Raw genomic sequence first — 22,287 nt, 5'->3', positions numbered from 1 at the left:
CAGCTCAGGACTCTCGCATGATTAATTTATGGAACTTAAATTCAATTTGTCATTTGCATTGCATGGGATTATTTATTAATTTTGTTCTATTACTTTTATTATGGTTTGGTATTTACTTACATTTAGTAACTGCTAATAAAATTTTGACCAGCTATTTAAAAGAAATGCTCAACTTTAACCCCTGTTGTTGATTAGCCTTACACATCACATGAACTCCCACCTTTGGTGAGTTCATGCCACTGGTTCCCCACAACTTGTTGAGCCATGATAATGTGTGAGCTCACCCTTGCTGTCTCACACCACCCCCCACAGGAGAAGAACAGGTGGTTCAGGAGGAGCCACAAGGCGAGGAGTTTGATCTGATCTAGGTGGCGTTTCCCAGTTGACTTTTGTGCCAAGGATGATCCTTAGTTCGTTTTATATTTATCTTTTATTTTATAATAAGATTTCCGCTATGTAATAAATACTCTGATGTTATTGTGACATTTATCTCTATACACTTTGTTATTGTATATGTTGTCTTCTTGGCGCATGTATGAGATGCACCTGGCTTTGTTCCTTAAAGCCCGGGTGTGACAAAACTGAAGCATGCCTCTACATGGTGGATAATATTGGCTTCCCGAAGCTAGAGGATATGCCCTCAACCATGTCCTCTGAAGATTTCTATGATTACCTAGCTTACACGCATCCGAAGGTAATTTCTGTTGATTTTACTTTTAAACTTTTTGTTAGACTGATACAAAACTTAATTAACCCCTTTTTTCTTGACTTTTTACAGGGTTTATTTCTGAGCAAATCTCTAAAGAACAAAAGAAATGTTGAGGGCGAAGCTTCCCAAAAAGAGATAGCTAAGCTCAGATATGAAGTAAATGAGCTTCGGTTTGAATGCGAAGAGAAGGAGAAATCTTTCAAAATTCTGGAAAAAGATTTTATTGAAAGTCGAACCAAAGTCCAGGCTATGTTCGAAGAGAAAACCAAGCTTGAATAAATAATGGGGAGGAAAGTATTAGAGCACGAAGCTTAGAATGCTGAAAAGGATAATTGAATTGCATCGCTCGAGACTAATCTTAAATGAGAAAAGAGGAATATGAAGCTGAAACGACGAATATAATGCAAGCATATGCAAAAACAACCGTTAACCTTAGTGATTCTTAAGTGAAGATAGATGATCTCAAAGATGAAGTAAACCATGTAAGGCAACTTAATGAGAACTATCGGATTTTAGCAATGAACTGCTACACCCTCGGCAACAGGTGCTACAACGAATTGATAAAGACCTTTGCTTCTGCCAGAGCTATCTCTTGAGAAAACAGTTTTGTGAATGGCAATCTAGAAGGGTTGATGCGGTGGGTACTGAGTGAAACTCGAGCTTACAAAAGCATTATTTCGGCATGTGAGGACTACTATGCATGGATATGTGCCCGAAGCACTGCTTTGGTTTTACTAAAAGTCGGGTGCAATCACTTGAGGACTTGCATTGACCCTGACTTCAGAGTTTCTGCTAACCACGTCTAAAGGTCAACTATTAAGGCTTCGAAATGGTCTAAAAATTCTTATCTAATATATGGAAGAAAAGCGAAAAAGAGATTAGTATTGATGAATCTATAAAAATAGGAAGAAGGTTTGTATCCTCTTACTTTCGTCTGTACCTACACGGGGCATGCACATACTGACTTTCAAAATCTTTACAGGCACGATAGACAACTGAAAGAGATGTAAATATTAGAAAGAAGCTGCAAAACTAGAAAGCCGAAGGTATTTGACCTTTTTTCCTCTGTTAGATTATAGTGCATTCATGCTTTAGCAATTGTTATACTAACCCTTGCTGAGTAGTCTCTACTTCATAGGTGATAACTTAAGTAAAGTATACTGAAGCTGAAGCTAAGGATGCTACTATCGAAGCTGAAGCAGTAGCTGCCAGGGCTGCGAAGAAAGACGCAGATGATGTTGTCCTCAAAATTTGTGAGCAAATCTATGAAGAAGTGATGCAGGGCAACAAAGGGAATTGATGAAATGATGTGAAAAACAATGATCATTTGTTGTAATATTTTTTTGCTGGTATGAAGTGTTTGAAAACTTCAAAACTTTTTAAGTGATTTGGAATATATTCGTACATTTTGCTTCTCTACTTTCTTTTGTGATGTGTGAAATTCTATTTAACACTTGTTTTTGAGTCGAAGGCGAAAAACACCTTCCCTTCTTTTCACACATTACAGAGGAACACTTATAGAGAAGATTTCGAAGTAAACTAAATTTATGCCAGTGTTAATGAATTGTAGCTCTGCGCTCCCTTAGGAACGACTTCAGAGTTTTCTCACTATGACTTAGGTGAATAAATCATAGCTTTGCGTTCCATTAGGAATGACTTCGGAGCTTTTTCATCGTTACTTAGGTGAATAAATCATAGCTCTGCATTCACTTAGGAACTACTTTGGAGCTTTTCACTGTTACTTTGGTGAATAAAACATAGCTCTGTTGTTGGTTACTTGTTCTCAAATGTTATAGATCAAGAACAAGGCAACACAATTGTTAATGGTTAAAAGACCTTCGTCCTTCGAAGAATTATTTCCTTTCAGATATAATGATATTCAAACGAAGGTCATGAAGGACGTACCTTTATCATCTCAATATATAAGTATGAATATGAATACAAATATAAATAAGAACGTGAAAGAACATTAAAGAATGGAAGATAATGATCAGATCCTCACAATTTATTTATATTCATATCCACATATAAGAATTAACATTAATGTTATTTATAATACAAAGGTACCTTCAGTTCGCCAGAAGGTGGGAATGCAAAGATGACACGAGAGAGAGATTACAATCCAGCGTGAACATTACGGTGTTACTGTTCATCTATTTATAGGCACGGGACGCAGCCCGAGCAAAATTACATTCTTGTCCTTGATATTTACTCTTAATCATAGTGCCAATTATCAAGGACTAAGTAGTCTTCCCCCTTAGGTCGATTTCATCCTTGATCTTCGTCGTCATACTAAGTCGAAGCTCCTTCAGCCATAGCTTCGGCGTCCATCCGTATCACCTTCGGGTTGTATCTTCATATCGTGCATGCATTTACCATGAGAGGAAGCCTCCTGTAACAGTCTATGTCATACTGAAAACGTATGATTAGTCACATTTTTTAGGACCTTCGTAAGAGGAAGGCCCCAATAGTAGCCCCTCACAGTATTAATTTGTTTCTTCGTAAAAAATTTAGACTGCGACATGAACGAAGGCCATTAGCCGAAGGTCCGAAAAAACACCTTCCCTTCGCTAGAATAGCGAAAGACTCTAACATGTAGAACCCGCCAAATCGTGAGGCGCTAGGCATATAAATAGGAGCTCACACTAAGAGTATTTCCTTGTGCCATCTCAGTTACTTGCTTTGTGTTCGTCATTTAGGTTTTCCTGCTCTGTCGAATTTTGATTGAATTTTAAGCTTCGTCATTTCAACAAAATCTGATGGCTGGTGAGAAGAAGGTTGTTGACCCAGCCTTGTCCAAATTTTATGAAGCTATGTAAAGAACCAACGCAGCAAAGATTGCGCATGAAACATTAGCTGGGATATCTGAGAGTTCCAGTGATGATGAAAGCTTTGATGCAGAGAGTGAGAACGAAGATGCCGAAGACCGTCCATGGTGACCAAGTCATACTGTCTTTAGGAAATCAACCATTAAACAAAGCCAGATTGATGCAATGAAAGGTAGATATTTCGATGATATTTCTATCGTGAGGGCTGGGGGAGACAACAATACCCCTGTGCCCGAAGCTGACGAAGTAGTTGTTTACATAAGCTTCATGAAAGCAGGGCTTCGGTTTCCCTTGGATAAATTTTTGGTTGAAGTTTTGAAGACTTTTGAAATTTATCTTCATCAGATTACCCCCGAGGCTATCATCAGAATGGGAATTTTTATTTGGGCCACGAGGAGCCAGGGGTTAGAGCCAAATGCAAAATGCTTTTGCAACATTCATGAGCTATCATAATATTTTGGTTGCTACAGCTTCGTGCCTCGCTCCGATGTGAGCTATCCAATCCCAACATTTCGGAAGATGTGGCCAGGAGCCTGGATGCAAGAGTGGTTTTATGTGAAAAACAACTTGATTGAAAGAGAAGATATAAAGGGGATCATTCAACGCCCTATCTGGTCTCGCTTCGGCATTAGGAGGCCAGCCACTGCCTTTGGAAATGATATTCAAGCATGTCAGATGGCCTTTAACACCGTACGCACTTATATTGGCATAAGGGACCTAGTGCAGGAGCATATTTCTTATAGAGTGTGGCCCCTTGGAAGTGGCTGGGAGATGCCGAAGGAAGCTGCTGCCGGGTCCAGTCAAGGAGGCTTAGTTTATCTGAAGTACACCTTCAGGTACAAAAAGCAATTCGATGAGCCGAACGATGATTGGCTAGATTGTATTGAGGCAACTAGCGATGAATTGCTTGGTGCCTACACAAGGGCAAAGACGATGCCATGATAGTGGCCTTCGGAGGACGGGGCAAGAAAAGATTGAATAGAGTTTTTGACGTTATTGGCTTCGTATACCCGGATTATTGCTATCCTTCGCGAAAGCAAGGAAAAAAGCGAAAATCTGCTGCTTCGGCGATCGCTAGCACGCCGAAGCTGAAAAAAGTTAAAGTTCTAACGCATCGCCCCAAGCGCGCTGAGACTGCCGAAGTGCCAAAACCTGCTGAAGGGTCTTCAGCTTCTGGGTCAGACTGCCCCGCTCTTGCTAAATCCAAAGGAAAGTTGGCCAAAGTGTCTAAGCCGAAGATAATAACGGAGCAGCAAAAAACCGAGACAGCCGAAGTGCCGAAGCGTCCTATCGAAGCTAGAGCAAAAACGGCCGAAGAGCCAGAATCAAAGAAATCGGCAAAGCAACCGGCGATTTTGAGCCCACCATAAGAGACGGAGCTACCGAAGGTGTCAGAAATTCCTGCAGTAACTCCAAAAAGGAGAAGAATGGCTAGCGTATCAGACGTTGTCATGGAATCGACTAAGGTACTTACTCCTGCTTCTGTAGCAGTACCTAACATGGGTGAAAAGAATACGAAGGAAACTGCCGAAGCCGACATGAGTCAGGTTGAAACTGAAGCTGGGCCCTCGGTTCCTACAGAAACAGAGCCTATGGAGGTTGTTAAAAAGAATATCAAAGCAAGATATTCAGATGCTACGGAAACTAGCAGAGTATGAATTCCCTGCTACTGAAGCTTCTACTGAGGGATTGGAATTTATAGTACGTCACGTGGCAGGGAAAAAACTATCAGAAGAGCGGATTGCCGAAGCTATGCATTATGCCAAGGATTTGAAGTCGCCCCAGGATCCTTGGTATATAACGGCGCTGATGAAGATGACTTTTTATATTGCCTTCCAGATAATAAAGAGATATCTATCTGCCGGGAGATGGCAGATAGTATAGGATATCCGAAGCTTGAGTTTGGCCTGTCTGCAATGTCGAAGGATCAAGTTGTGGACAACCTTGCCTATAACACTCTGAAGGTGATAATATTATATAAACATAATATTTTTTTGTATCTTTTCTTATTATTGTGTGTTAATCCTTCATTTTATTTTAGGGCTTAATCCTGAGTAAGGCTTTAAGGGCACAAAAACTCGCAGAAGATGAAAGTTGTCAAACAGCCCTTGGGAACCTTCGGTCGTAAGTCATTATGCTAAGGAACAAAGCCTTTGAAAAGGATAAAATACTTCTTTCCTTAGTGGATAGGCTGAAGAGAACCGAAGCAAAACTTAATGCACAATCCGATGCCCACAAAGCCAAAGTTGAAGACTTAAAGAAAAAACTTGCCGAAATGAATGAAGATTTTGAAGTTGCAAAGGCGAAGCAAGAAATAAGTGAATGGACAAATTCAAGATTGCAAAAGAATGTGGAAGAGCTTCGTGAATCCAAAGAGAAATGTTATGAATAATCCTTGGATTGCGCAAAGAAACTGAAAGACAATTTTGAAAAAGTGGGAGCGTACTCTTCAGAGCAGAAATTCATCTGCGGTGACCCTGATGGTGTCCTGCAATGGATCAGAGAAGAATTCGAAGCCTTTGAGGAAATCTTAAGCGATCGAGGAGACTTCTACGCGTTTGCTGGCACCCGAGGGGTCACTGCAATCTTGGAGAAGGCTGATTGTAAGCACGTTCAGGCTGCAGCTAGGCCGGGATTTGTTTTCTCAGTGGAAGATATTAAGAACCCTTTGGCTGAAGCCTCTACCTTAGGTGGTAAGTTCTACTCCGATGTGTGGATGAAGGGTGGTCGTGAGATGACTGATGAGGCTATTAGAAAAAACGAGAAAGAATCTCACGACACCCAAGAAGAAGCTAAGCAAGCTGAAGAGGCTATTGAGCGCGCGAGGTATATTACTGAGATTTAGCTTCGGTGTTTGTTTTTAGCTTCAGATTAACAACTTGTTCTTTACTACAGCTGAACTTTCACCGCCGCCTGAGCCGTGTAATCCTGAGGTCAATCCGACCATGAAGGAAGCATTAGAAACAATAAGGATTGCCAACAAAGCTGTTGACGAAGCTGTCAATAGACTCCTAAATGAAGCTGCCGTGAAGATATTGAAAGAAGACTAAGTTTTTGTGTACTAAGAAATGCAATATTTGTATATGAGTCGAACATCGAACATTTGTATGTATATTAATGTAATATATTTCTTTGCGATGCATGAAATTTGTGTACATACCGTTTTTTAGCCTTCGGCAAAAAAACAGCTTTCCTTCTTTTCATGTTTCGCGAAAAAAATTGCCACGACTATTGTATAATAGCATTGCTGATGAAGGTTTTCCTGTTGTGTACAATTATATCTGCCGAAGATGTACTTTGTGCTTCAGCACATTGTCCCATAATTCGTCAAATATTTTGAGGAGCATTTCTTCCCCCTCCACAACTTTGTTGCCGATGCGATATGATATATGATGTAATGCTATGCGAAATGATGCGATGATATGATGTAGCATGATGCCTATGCCGAAGACACACACCCACACGAGAACACACCCAGACTCTACATCCCCTTAGGAACAACTTTGGAGTCTCTTCACCTTTTACTTAGGTGGCATTTCAGCTCTACATCCCCTTAGGAACGACTTTGGAGCTTCTTCACCTCTGACTATTGGGGACTTGTTCTCAAATGCTATGAGTTAAGAACAAGGCAACACAAAACATTAATGGTTAAAGTCCTTCGTCCTTCGAAGCATTATCTCCCTTAGGATATAATGATCTTCAGACGATGGTTATGAAGGACGTACCTTCATCATCACAGTATATAATAATGGAAGTAGAAGCATATGAAACATGGGCAATGACATGAATAATCATATGATATCATCAATATATCTTTATTATATCATCATAAATGAACATGAACAATATTGAATTACATTTATACCTTCGGCTTGACAGAAGGCGAAAATCCAGGTGTGACGTGCGAGTGAATACAAGTCAGCGTGAACACTACGATGTTACTATTCATCTATTTATAGGCACAGGACGCAGCCTGTGTAAAATTACATCCATGACCTTTATGTTTACTATTGACTTAAGGACAATCTATCGAGGATTAGATAGCCTTTTCCTCTTTAAGTCGGTTTCCTTTTCCGTCGCTGAGCTGAAGATTCTGTACGCGTAGCTTCGGAACTGATCCAACCTTCTCCCAGGCAATGCTTTTCATATCGTGTAGAGCTTCATTCCGAGGCCGAAGGTCCCTGTGAATGTATTCTGCTTGAAAAACATGTTAGCTGTGTTTTTGAGGACCTTTGGAAGGCGAAGGCCCCCAACAGTAGCCCCTCGCAGTATTAATTTGTTATAACAATAAATTCAGACTGCGATGTGAACGAAGGCCTTAAGCCGAAGGTCCGAAAAAACACCTTCCCTTCACTAGAATAGCGAAAGTCAATGACAAACGGGGCCGCCAAGTTGCAAAGCACTAGGCGTATAAATATAAACCCATAGTGGCAGCATTTGATACGCCATTTTTGCTGTTTGCATTATTTTCTCAAATTTTTAGCTCTTGCTCATTAGCTCTTGCCTGATTTTTGAGCTTTTCGAGCTTCGGTTTAAAGACGTTTGCCCCATGTCTGAGGAGAAGAAGATGACTGAGGAGAAGATAATTGAGGAGAAGATGACTGAGGAGAAGTTGTATGAAGAGAAGAAAGTTGCGGATCCTTTCATTGCTGGGTTTTATGAGTCTATGGCAAAAACGAACATAGAGAAAATTACTAAGGAGATAATGGAGGGTTTGTCTGAAGATTCTCATGACAGTGATAGTTATGATGTGGAGAGTGGAGATGAAGATTCTGAGGATCGGCCCTGGCGGCCAAGCCATACCATCTTCGGGAAATCGAGCATCAAACAAAGTTATTTTGACGCCATGAGAGGGAGATATTTCTATGATATGTCTATTGTGAGGGTTGGAGGAGACAACACTACCCCTGCTCCTGAGGAAAATGAAGTTGTTATCGACCGAAGCTTCCTGAAAGCAGGCCTTCGGTTCCCACTGAGCAAATTTGTGGTTGAGGTATTAAAGATTTTCCAGATTTTTCTTCATCAGATTACACCCAAAGCTATAATTAGGATGGGGACGTTTGTCTGGGCTGTAAGAAGCCAGGGGCTAGAGCCGAGCGCGAAGTGCTTCTGCAATATGCACGAGCTACTGTACGAGACGAAGGCTATCAGCAAAGAACAATACCACAACAACTTCGGTTGCTACGGGTTCATTGCCCGCTCTAATGCAAGTTACCTGGTGCCAACATACTGGAAAAGATGGCCCGGGGCCTGGATGGAGGAGTGGTTTTATGTTAAAAATGATCTGATTAAAAGAGAAGACATTAAGGACATTATCCAGCGCCCCATCTGGTCTCGCTTCGGCCTTCGAATGTCGAAGGTCACTATTGAAAGTGACGACGAAGCATGCCAAAAGGCCTTTAGCAATGTTTGCGCCTTCATTGGCACAAGAGATATAGTTCAAGAGCACTACTGCTGAATCCAATGAAGGTGGCCTAGTTTGATTAAAATATACCTTCAGATTTAGGGAGAAGTTTGACGAACCAAATGATGACTGGTTGAAATGTATTGAAGCTATCAGTGACGAGCTGCTTGGGACATATTCCAAGGCCAAAGATGATGCCTTGTTCGCAGCCTTCGGGGGTCGGGGCAAGAAAAGATTGAACAGGGTGTTTGATGCGATTGGGTTCGTATACCCTGATTATCACTACCCATTGTGAAGGCAAGGAAAGAAGAGAAAGACTGCCGCTTCGGCCACTACTGCTGTGCCAAAGGGCAAGAAAATGAAGGTTCAGACCCACCGGCCGTGATATATTGAACCGACCGTAGTGCCTGAATTTGGCGAAGGGACCTCTTCAGTTGCCGAAGCAAAACAAGCTGCTCCCATTATGCAGAGCGCTGAAGAATCAATTGTAGTGATGAAGGTGCCTACAGTCGGGCCAGCCAGAGATGATGTGGCTGAAGAATCAAAATTGAAAGAGACCGTGAAAATGCCAGAAATTCTGAGCCCACCAGCAAAGGCAAAATTGCCGAAAGTAGCAAAGGCTCCTGCCACAACTCCTAAGAGAAGGAGGATGGCCAGCGTGTTAGACGTTGTCATGGATACCACAAAGGCCTTGAGCCCTGCTCCTGCCAAGAAAGCTGTCGAAGCTATCAAAGTTCAGGCCAGAGCCGAAGCTGGGCCTTCAGTGCCCACTGAGATGAAGCCTACCGTGCCTGAGGACAAAGCCGAGCATCAAACTCCAGATACCGGCAAAGCAGCAGGGCAGATTGTAACAGAAAAGGCTGAAGCTCCTGCTCCCGAAGCTCCGAACGAAGATGTTGACTACATTATTCGACATGCTTCGGGGAAGAAATTATCCGAGGAAGAAATCCTAGAAGCCAGACACTACGCCCAAAGACTAAAGTATCCGAAGGGGGCCTTAGTGTTCAATGGGACTAACGAAGATGATTTCCTATACTGTCTCCCAGACAACGAAGAAATATCCGTTTGTCAGGAGATAGCTAAAAGTATGGGATTTCCGAAGCTTGAGGAAGGCCTTTCGGCTATGTCAAAGGATGATCTTGCTGATAGCCTTGCGTACAACAGTATAAAGGTATAGAAATTAACTTTAAAGCTGGAAATGAAGTATTTCAGTGTCATGCTTAGTTCTTTCTTTTTCTTTGCAGGCTTGATTCTTAGCAATGCCTTGAGGGCACAAAACAGCGCCAAAGATGGGAGTTGTACAATAGCTCTCAGCAACCTTCGCTCAGAGGTAATTTAACTGAGAAACGAAGGTCTAGAGAAGGACAAAATTTTAATTTCATTAGTGAATAAAATAAAAGACAACGAAGCTAAGTACAATGCTCAGGCTGAAGCACAAAAAGCCAAGGTTGAAGACCTTCGGAAACAACTGGCCGAGGTCAGAGAAAACTATGCAGTTGCAAAAGCTAGCAAAGAGATCAGTGAATGGACACAAGCTAGGATAGAGAAAAATATTGAGGAGCTCCACGAATCTAAGGAAAGATACTTCGAAAAATCCTTGGCTTGCGTGAAAATTTGAAAAACAGCTTTCCAAAGGTAGGTGCCTACTCCTCTGAAGAAAACTTCATCCGAGGCGACCCCGAAGGTGTCATTGAGTGGATAAGCGGGGAAGCTGAAGCTTTTGAGGAAATTTTGAATGACCGCGGTGATATTTGTGTTTTCTCTGGCGCCCGGAGGGTCGTAGCTATTCTGGAGAAGGCTAGATGCGAACACGTGAAAGCTGTAGTTCAAACCGAAGCCGCCTTCTCCTTAAACGACACGAAGGACCCATCAGCCGAAACAACTTTAATGGGCAGAAAGTTTTATTCTGACGTCTGGGTAAACAGTTGCCGAGAGTTGTCCCACGAAATTATAAAAAAAGAATGAAAAAGACACAGATGACGCCGGGAAGAAGCTAGGCGAATTGAAGAGGCTGATGAGCGAGAAAGGCGCATAGGTATTGTTTTTTGAATTTTAACTTCGGTACTTGCTTTGTGGCTTGGAACTAATAGCTTATCTATTATAGCTGAGCTATCACCGCTGCCGGAGCCATACAACCCTCTGGCTGATTCGGAGATGAAGGAAGCACTGGACGTTAAGAGCCTTGCAAACTCCATTATTGACGAAGTTGTTGACAAATTATTACACGAAGCTACAGAAAAGATCCTTAGAGAAAAGTAGACTTTGATGTAATAATACTTGTTGAACTTTATTGTAAAAGTATTATGTAACATTTGGTGTGTTGGAACAATTGAAACATGTAAATTACTGTAAATTATTTCTTTACGATGCATGAAATTTACACACATACCGTTTTTGAGCCTTCGGCAAAAAAACACCTTCCCTTCTTTTCATGCTTCGTAAAGAAAGAGATCACTTCTATAACAAGTCTAATAAAATTGTATTTCCCGAAGCTTACTTCGGGCCTTAGCATATTTTCATTTTGACGAAGCATTTGCCGAAGGTTTGCTTCGTATTCAATTTTAGTGTCGTTAACGCAATATGATGTATGATGAAATGTTATGCGAAATGATGTGATGATATAATGCAAAATGATGAGGATGCCGAAGACACACACCCACACGCCCACACTGGAATACACAAGACTTTGCATCCCCTTAGGAACGACTTTTGAGCTTCTTCACCTTCTATCTCGGTGGCATTTAAGCTCTGCATCCCCTTAGAAACGACTTTTGAGCAGAAAACATACGCTGCGCTCCCTTAGGAATGACTTTTGTAACTTCAGATTGTAGTTTTTGGCTCTGCATTCCCTTAGGAACGACTTTTGAGCAGAGACTTACGCTGCGCTCCCTTAGGAACGACTTTTGTAACTTTGAATTGTAGTTTTTGGCTCTGCATTCCCTTAGAAACGACTTTTGAGCTTCGAAATTTACTTCGTTTCCTTAGAGACGTCTTTCGAGCTTCGTAAATCCATGAGGAAGATATATTTCACTCTGGTGTAGGAACAATTATTACAAGAAATTGAAATTAAGTTCATTAGTTGTTTCTCACGTAGAAAATAAAATGGCATAAAAGATAAAAGTACATCAACAGTAGGATATTCCTCAGTATATATGCTTCGACTCTGGTACAGTGCTATTGACTGTACGAGCTTCAGACTCCTCTCTGAAGTCGCGCACTGCTATTGTGTATGCTGGCGCCCTTCTGGCTGTTGGCTTCGGGTATGAGTAGGTGTCAGTAGTGGTGGCAATAGGAGCTGAGGCCAGGAAGCTTGTGAATGACTTGCCGAAGCAACAGAAGCTGCAGGTTGATTACCCACGTATTCTGGTATATAGGGACAATAGCACGAAGCAGTATGTAAAATCTGCTTCGGCTGATTCTGCCGTGCTTCTGCTTCGGCAATGTGACACCCCAGTGTCACCTATGGTTTCTTCCTTGAGCTAACCCAAACTATTATTACATGTAAACCTAATGAAGGGATAAACCTCAAAGATGAGAACAAAGATTTATAATGAGTCTTCTCAAACTCTCCTTAATCTTGTCATGAATCTTAAGGAAGGAAAACTCTCAAACCCTAATTAATCCAAAGTGAACAAATTAAGCATAAAGGGAAATTGGGAGAAATCTTGGGGGGAAAATACAAAATTTGGTAAAAACCAAATTACAAAGTTTTAGTTCACCAATTAACCAACAAAGCATAGTAAAGAAGTTTGGCCATTTGGTTTTTCCAAAATCCCCAAATCAACCCTTGAACCAAGGTCCTATGGGGAAATTCTGAATTCTGAATTCTGAATTTCAGAAACCTTTTTCAAAATCAAATGTGTTCTCTGTTTTTGAAAACTCAAAACCAAGAAGTCCAAATATCAAAGTAGTGCCAAATTTCCTTGAACACGCTTGGGAAAAATTTGAACTCAAACCAAATTCATTTGGCACGAATTTGGCACTGTTTGACCTCGGAACCAGGCAATCTAACATTGGCACCTTGGTGACGCTACAACTCTCTGTCCCTAGCCTAAAACCGTGCAACATCCATACACAAAAGACAAAGCACTGTCAGGGGAACAAATCCTTCACAGCGATCTTGCCCAAATTCGCGAGGATTTGCGCCCAATCGGCGTTAGAACTCGGGCAGAAGCAATGGTTCCACGTGTTCGACCGTGGCTGACACCCCCGGTTCACGCCCGTTCGCGCACTCGCGCTCCCCAGTGCACGCCCGCGCGTGCTCGCCGGTCCATGGCCTCCCATGCACCGCGCCATGCCTATAAAGCAGCCCCGAGCCTCGGCCATACCTCCCCGCGCGCTCTCAAGTCCTGTCCGAGCCCAAGTTCGCCGGACTTCGCCTCGAGCACGCCGCGCCACCGCCCGCCAAGCTTTCCGAGCCTCGGCCATCGTGGTCAGCTCCCTCCAGTCGCTTCCAAGCCGTGCCAACCACTCGGTTAGCTTCACCATTAGCCCGTGAAGCTTTCCAAGTCCTCGGACCCAGCAGAACTTCACCGGAGGCCTGAGATCGCCCTCACCGGACTTCGGTCGCCCGCTGTCGCGCGTGGACCGAGCATTCCGTTAAGCCATTTTCAAATTCCTTGCACCCACGTCTTCCCTAGCACTCAGTGGAGCTGTCTGACCCATTTGATTGAACTATCGCCCTGTGAGTAGGCCGGATTCCTCGCCGCCGACGAGCATCTCCACCTGCGCACGTGAACCGGCCGACTCCGACCATCCCCGACGGCGACCCGCACATCGCCGTGATCCTCAAGACCTCTCGTACGTCCTCAACCACCTCATCGGAGCAGCCCGGCCGCCGGTAAGCCCCTTCGCCCTTTTCTCCGCCGCGGGTACTGTTCCATTGGGGAAAGGACCGCGGGTTCGATTTCCAGAAACCCTAGGGGGTTTTCTGCAGAGCCGTAGACTCAAATGAATAGTGCCCCAGGGACCTATCTGTAATTCCTTTAAGAACGTTCGCCAGGGACCCCAGCGCAAAACTGCTTTTCTTTAAACCATTTCTAATTAATCTTTTATTATTTAGCAGAAGACTTAGGAAATTCATAACTTGAGAAATATTTAACCAAAATTTGTCAAACCAATTTTGCTGGATTCTAAATAATATGGACTATCAATTAAAAATACTGAACCCCATGCTTTCTGTTCTAAATTTTAGAGTTTAGAATTAAATACTGAAACTGACCAAACCCTATTTAATGAAAGAAAAATGGTTATGCTTCTTTGTTAGGCTTGAGAAATTTGTAGATGTTCAAACCCTAATTAGACACTGTTCAAAAATACTAGACATCCCAGTATTGGAAGTTTAAGTATAGTTATCCAATAAAAGCCATTTTTGCCCAAAACTTAAGAAAATCAGAGAAGTATTAGAAAATAAGGAGCAATAAATGAAATTATTTTTTCTAGCCTACTTAAGTAACAGAGAATCTAGGAAAAATAAAGGGACCCCTAGTCCTGAACAGAATCAAGGTGAAATGTTTTATTTAGCATTATTCTAACTAGAAAGCAATTATTGGAATTATGAAAACAAATCCTAAATTATTAATAAAAATCCAGTGGACTTGTAACCACTAGAACCCCACTACAAAAATGATAACCACCCTAGCCCATCATTTTAAGTAGGGTAAACAAATAAAACTTGATATTGGGTCCTATTCCAAATAAATCATGAGCAACCCAAAAATAAGGCAATAATGGGCAAATAAAATTATTCTAGATCAATGATGAGATAAGCCACCAGAGAAAAATGCAAAACTCAATTGAAGGCTGCAAAATAATACCCATTGCGAATACTTCATGAAAAAGTTCATTTAATCCAAATAATTCCTACCACCTTTCCCTTAAGCAAAAAGGTGCCAAACTTCAGAATGATTGCTCTTGCACAAAGTAGAAGCTAGGAAAAATCAGAAATTTGTTGTTTGATATTTTTCAAATATAGTGGTAGTAGAAAGCACCCCTATGGCTAGAAACTTTGGAAAATCATAATAAAATAACTGTTAAGTATTAATGGTTAGAAATTTGTGCAAAGTCATGTTATGACATCTAGATGCCAGAAAAAATATGTCTTAAGGAATAACCCTCTGTTAAAAAGGAGACATAGTTCAAAACACCCCTCCTGCCATAATATTTGATAATTTTATCCAGAAAGATTTACTTACTTTTTAAACCCCAAATTTTGAGACAGAGACTCATACACCAGTAAGAAGCCACTGTAAATTTTTCAGAATTTTTGAAATTTTATTAATATAACTTGTAGCTCAAACCCACCTTAAAAGCATAAAGGAAATAAGAAGAAGAAAGGAAAATAATAAACCTCGCTCCAATAAGTTCAACTAGAAATCTTATTAAATTATCACTAAGACATTAAAAGGAAATCAGTGGAACACCAAAATAGACTTACCACTTAGTTTAACTAAGCTTGACCCTAATTTGCTAAATGAACCACAAGAATTTGTTGTAGCAAGATTAAACTCTACCTGATTTAAGTACATTAGTCACCATCGAAGTTTAATTGCTAAATTACATATCATATCATGCATGTATCTTACTCATTGCATTCATTAGACTACAATCTAGCTGATAGAGAGTACGTGCTCATCCCCGAGCAAGGAGCTGTCCACGAGGAAGACCAAGAGCAAGCTCCCGAGACTGCTATCGAGGATCTCCCCGCAGCCCCAGCTATTGAAGGCAAGCCCCGGTTTTATGCATAACCGTATTTATATATGCTTCTTTACTACACTTAATGTTTGTAGGCTTGTAATGTGCACTTAAGTGTAGGAATTGCTTGAAACCTGTAGTTGCATGAACTTAGGATTCCTTTTTGAGATGAATACTAGTATGCTAGGTCGAGTAGTTGCTTGCTAAACAGGATCTTGGTAGAAGTCGAGTGATTTTTCTAGCACTCGTGCGAGGTCAGGAATTGATTGTATTCATCTTGATAACGGGATCTATGATGGTTTATGGACTTGGATCCAGGGAGGATGCCTTGTCCATGAGACGGGAAAAAGAATTAAGGATTAATGTGTGGATACCTGAGTCAAGCGTTTGAACGTACTAAGCACATGTCGGGAAATATGGTAACCGGTAAACCTAGTACCTGAGTGAAGCCGGGCGCGGACTTTATCCCTCACTCGTCCTGAGACTGGGTCTCCCATGCTAGATATGGTGGGTATAAGTGCGGTCACTGCACGACGGCAGCCGGGGTCAGTAGAGCATTGTATTCCAAGGCGGTGAGCCCTGGCCGTGAACGGGGAATCGATGGGGACGGTTGACATGTGTGGGGACGGAGTGCCCTGACATGTTGTGTGTTTAGGTTTACCTTGCAAGGATAAAAACTTGATTCGAACCATCTGCTTCTCGCAGCTAATGAGACTGCTTGACCCCTTGTACTACATTGAGTAAGAAGTGAAATGAGGTTTACAAGAGATAACTTGTTGATTGTACTAAATGCTTGTTACCATGTATGCTTAGAAGGAACAAATTTAGCTAAGATAATGATGCTAGAATTTGAAAAGCTAAAAATTGATTTTAGACTCAGCTAGTGCCTTTGGTAAACCAAACCCCTCAGCCGAACAGATGCATGGTCTAGAGGTAGAGGGAGTAGTTTCCTCACACCGGGTAAGTCTAGCTGAGTATTAGTATACTCAGCCTTGCTTATGGCATAATTTTGCAGGTACGCTTCAAGATATGGTTGATGTTGTGACTTGGCCTACCACCCTGCCACCGGGTTGGACGGTCGAGTGGGATGCTGCTCCAGCAGGAGAGGAGCAAGAGGAGTAGTGGGCTAGGCCTTGCCCGATTCCTCGCTACCAACGATATCGATTATCCGCTGCATTTTATTTTGTGAACTTTCATTCGCTACTTGAAAAACTCTGATCTATGTAATAATTCAGTACTTTAATTTGAGGTTTTCCTGTTTTATTGTATTTCTTCTGTGACTCGCCTTCGAGTGGGTTTGTGGTATTTGATCCTGGTTAAGTGGCTTTATCAGACTAGATCTAAGGGACTGACGGGTTATTCCGATTTAAGTGTGTTACGGCCCCTAAGGCGTGACTCAGGCACTTAAGTTGGAATAATTCGGACGGTTCTGCCACAGCTAGTATCAGAGAAAATACCACCACAAAGAAGGATAATAAACCATGAATACCAGTTTTCAAAATCTAAAACTTGCTTAGAAACTATTAAGAATCTTCAGGACTAGAACGCTAGACCTAGGATGAAAGGCCTTAGGGATAGTGGGAGAAATAGTTGGCTAAGTAAGTAGGCCCTGTGGCCAGTATTTAGATTTTTAAAGGATGCCCTAGGAGCACCCTTTATTTCAGAGAGGAGCCATTATTTTTCAGCATGCATGCATTATAAAATTTGAAGGATTAAGAATTAAAGAAGTAAAAATTCGAGCTAACCTGCTTCTTTTCAAACCATCCAGGCTCTTTATTTTTCTTCCTTCCACCATAATCTTTACATCTGATACCCTTCCACAGATGAATTCACCCACCCCCACCAGTGGAGGAGACACTCGTTTTAGCTCTGACTTCCTCTCTCACGATGGCTTTCCTTCCATCTTGTGGGACATGCTTAACTCCGCCGATTACCCCACGCCCCCTTTGTACACGGTGCAGTTGTATGAGGAGCATCGGGTACCTCGTTGTCGAGTCTGGCTGACTTTGGAGGCTCATCCCCTTCAGCCGGGTTGGCGTTCTCTTGACTCCGAGACGATTGGATTCAGGGCGGACGACACCACTGAAGCAGCAGCCATGAAAACTCTGATGACTTTCTGTGGCTACCATCCCCTCGAGATGGTGATGCACCCCTTGGGACTTTTCCCTGCTAAGAAGAAGGATGACCCCATGTGGTGTAACCGTGTGAGCCACGTGAAGGATGTGTGGGCAATGTATCCTGACTTGGTTGGGAGGGTCACTGTTCAGTGCATGAGTGCGCTGTACCACCTCTAGACCCTTCAGAGCGACGCTATGGCACATCTTGCTAACATCGCTCAAACCACCAAGCTCACCCTTGACAGCCGAGAAGATTTTGTGGTTGACTTGTCCTTCGAGTTGGTGGAGAAGGATCTACAGGTGGAAAGGCTGAGCCAGCGCATTACCACCTTGGAGCAGCAGGTGGAGATCCGAGACAACACTATTGATGTCTTGGAGAACCAGTGTTGGAACTTGCTCTCCTGGGCATGTTGATCCAACGGGGGAATGAAAGCAACGTAGGCAAGGTTTCAACTCGAGATGGCAATAGTTCTGTTAATCCAGCCTCTCAAGGGCATTGTACAGGGGTATTTATAGGTGCCTGAGTGCCCAACGTCTCAATGTAAGGACACATGTACCCTCAGGCACCTGGACTATCCCCGGAATATTCCTATAAAGGAGGGTTACAGACTGTCATTACAGAAAAGCTATTACAAATTAGGCCTGTAACACGCTTCTCCGTGTGGGGCCTGTTACAATGCGCCGAATCCCACGTGGGCCCCCAGGCCGAGTCAGGACGTGGGACGGGGCGAAGTCGTCGTAGGCCTTCGTCTCGTAGTGTACAAGGCAAAGGGTGGACCTCGCCGGTTCTTCTGCTTCCGTTGGCACAGCAAGAAAGACGAAGGCTGGAGCGAAGGGTAGCGTCTTCGCCTTCGCCCCAACATTTGCCTCCGAGGGACCAGTTCGACTGAGTCATCTGGTGCCGAAGACGTCGCTGGATGGTGCAGACGCTGCCCTCGCTCGAAATGGTTCCGCGGGGGTTTTTGATGTGACCGTTGATGGACGCAGTACTGTTGGACTGCGGGTTTCCTGAAGCGTCGCGTCCTGTGTATAAAAAGGAGGGCGGGGCGGTGCGGTTCAGGTGCACTTTCTGCACGCCGCAAAACCCTAGCCTCCTTTTGAAACCGCTCGTCCGCTCGCCTGCCCTCCTTGCTCCTGCTCGTTGGAGATCTGGCCCGCGTCAGGCAGACCGCCGGCTGCCGCTGACGGTACGTAGCCATGTCGTCCTCTTCCTCGTCTGCTACGAGTACCCCACCGGCCGCCGCATCGTCAGAGGACACTTTGAGCGACTTGGCGGTGGAAGCGCTACATCCTGGTGATACAGTGGAGTTTGGCGTGTCGCGGATCTCCTCGGTCCGTGTTCAGGATATGCAGCAACTTGGGTATTTTGGCAGCGGAGTGGGGCGTGTTCTGGGGGCGAAGGAGGTCCTCGAGCCAGAGGGCGAGCTGGTCGTGTTTGAAGCGTTTTTCACCGCTGACCTTCGTCTGCCTGCACATCGATTCGTGGCGGAGGACCTGCGGAGATTCGAGGTCCAGGTCCACCAGCTGACACTAAATGCCATGGTGGCCCTGGCGAAGTATGTCTGGGCGACGACTTCGTATGGTGGTCAGCCCTCTGTGGAGGTCTTCGCAAAGCATTACTGTATGCATTGGCAAAAGAGGAAAATTGGACATGAGATTGCACAATTTGGATCGTGCACATTTACCCCGAGGACCGGGAAGACTTCGATGGAAGTCGTGGAGTTGGTTCCCTGCGCCCGCAATAAGTGGGGCAACTGGTGGGATTTCTGGTTTACGTTTCCGAAGGCGCAGCCGAAGACCACCCAGGGCTCCCCGTGGCCATCATGTGCTCGCATTATTACGTAGCGTACCCACAGTTTGAGGTGGCGGAGGATGATGAAGACGAAGGAGCCCTTCGGCGCGCTGCCCTCATGAGTAGCGGGCGCGACTTAGTTGAGGAGTTTGTCGAGTATGGGGTATGGCCCTTGGCGCATGGCTGGGCGCTGGGCGAAGTATGCCCTCGCGAGATGCCCTCCCGGGGCGGGCAGCGGGTGCGAAGTCCTGCCTTTGCGTTGGATTTGCATGGTCGGGATCCCGCCGCATTCGTGCGTGAAGTGGAGGACGGTGCGGCGAGGATCGTGGGGCGCTACGTGCCGAAGACATAGGGTCTGTGGAGCTGGAATATCCATGGGTCCAACGACAGATTGAATCGGGTCTTCGAATTGAACCGCTTGCCATATGGTGGTTATCCCGGGGAAGACGCCACCGACCGCCGCGGGAAGAAATCGATGGGCGTGACCGAGGAAGGGCCTTCACAGGAGGTTGCCTAGGCCACTAAGAAGAGAAAATCAGGTACTATAGTGGGGGAATGGGGTGTCTGATAGTTTTGTTGTGGATTTGATGGGGACGTGCGCAGCCCTCGGGGGAAGGATGTCTTCGCCCGAGCTCCGGGAGTCTTCGGCGCGAATGCTGGAGGTTACTGGGGGTCGATGGCCCAAGAATGTTCCGATCCCCCGCGCGGCTAGCGAAGACTTCTATATGTCCCGCATGGCACGCGACTTGAAGGTGTTTCCTGACGGACGGAATATTGCTGTTGTTGTGTCGGTAGTGATGAACAAGGACCATCAAGACGCTGCGCAGAAGCGCCGGGCCGTCTGCAGGATGGCTGATCCTGCGCGCGAGGCGAAGAGGGCGCGGGGGAGCGCGAAGGCTGCTTCCCTCAGATCTAGTCTGATAAAGCCACTTATCTAGGATCAAATACCACTATCTCACTCGATGGCGAGTCACAGAGAAAATACAATAAAACAGAAAACCTCAAATTAAAGTACTAGAGTTATTACATAAATCGGAGTTTTTCAAGTAACTGAAATAAGTTCATAATTTAAATTGCAGCGGATAGTTGGTAGCTTCGAATAATGAGGAATCTAGCAAGGCCTAGCCCACTACTCCTCCTGCTCCTCTCCTGCTGGAACAGCATCCCACTCAACCGCCCAACCCGGTGACAGGGTGGTAGGCCAAGTCACACCATCAACCATATACTGAAGCGTACCTGCAAAAATTATGCCACAAGCAAGGCTGATTATACTAATACTCAGCTAGGCTTACTCGGTGTGAGGAATCTACTCCTCTACCTCTAGACCATGCAGCTGTTTGCATGAGGGGTTTGGTTTGCCAAAAGCACTAGCTGAGTCTAAAATCAATTTTAGCCTTTCCAGTTCTATCATAATTGATTTAGCTAGGTTTGCTCCTTTCTAAGCATACATGGTAACAATCATTTAGTACAATCAACATGTTATCTCAAGTAAAACCTCATTTCACTTCTTACTCAATGCAGTACAAGGGGTCAAGCAGTCTCATTAGCTGCGAGAAGCAGACGATTCGAATCAAGTTTTTAAAACCTTGCAAGGTAAACCTAAACACACGACATGTAGGGGCACTCCGTCCCCACACATATCAACCGTCCCCATCGATTCCCCGTTCGCGGCCAGGGCTCACCGCCTTGGCATACAATGCTCCTCTGACCCCGACTGTCGTCGTGCAGTGACCGCACTTGTACCCACCATAGCTAGCATGGGAGACCCAGTCTCAGGACAAGGGAGGGGGAAAGTCCACGCCTGGCTTCACTCAGGTACTAGTTTTACCGGTTACCATATTTCCCGACATGTGTTTAGTACGTTCAAACGCTTGACTCAGGTATCCACACCTTAATCCTTAGTTCCTTTTCTCGTCTCATGGACAAGGCATCCATCATGGTGTGACACCCCAGTGTCACCTAGGGTTTCTTGCTTGAGCTAACCCAAACTATTATCACATGTAAACCTAATGAAGGGATGAACATCAAAGATTAAGAACAAAGATTTATAATGAGTCTTCTCAAACTCTCCTTAATCTTGTCATGAACTTTAAGGAAGTCAAAATCTCAAACCCTAATTAATCCTAAGTAAAACAATTAAGCATAAAGGGTAATTAGGAGAAATCTTGGGGGGAAATGCAAATTTTGGTGAAGACCAAATTACAAAGTTTTAGTTCACCAAATAACCCACAAATCATAGTAAGAAAGTTTGGCCATTTGGTTTTTCCAAAATCCCCAAATCAGCCCTTGAACCATGGTCCCATGGGGAAATTCAGAATTCAGAATTTCAGAACCCTTTTCCAAAGATCAAATGCGTTCTCTGTTTTTCAAAACTCAAAGCCAGGAAGTCCCAATATCAAAGTTGTGCCAAATTCCCTTGAACACTCTCTCGAAAAAATTGAACTCAAACCAAATTCATTTGGCACGTTTTGGCACAGTTTGACCTCGGGACTAGGCATTCTGACACTGGCACCTTGGTGACGCTACAACTCTCTGTCCCTAGACTAAAACCGCGCGACGTCCATTCACAAAAGACAAAGCAATGTCAGGGGAACAAATCCTTCACAGCGATCTTGCCCAAATTCACGAAGATTTGTGCCCAATCGGCGTTAGAACTCGGGCAGAAGCAACGGTTCCACGTGTTCGACCGTGGCTGACACCCCTGGTTCACGCCCGTTCGCGTGCCCACGCTCCCTAGTGCACGC

Source organism: Zea mays, chromosome 1 (genome assembly GCF_902167145.1).
Source record: "Zea mays cultivar B73 chromosome 1, Zm-B73-REFERENCE-NAM-5.0, whole genome shotgun sequence".
Taxonomy (NCBI): Eukaryota; Viridiplantae; Streptophyta; class Magnoliopsida; order Poales; family Poaceae; genus Zea; species Zea mays.
This window is presented reverse-complemented; position numbering follows the sequence as displayed.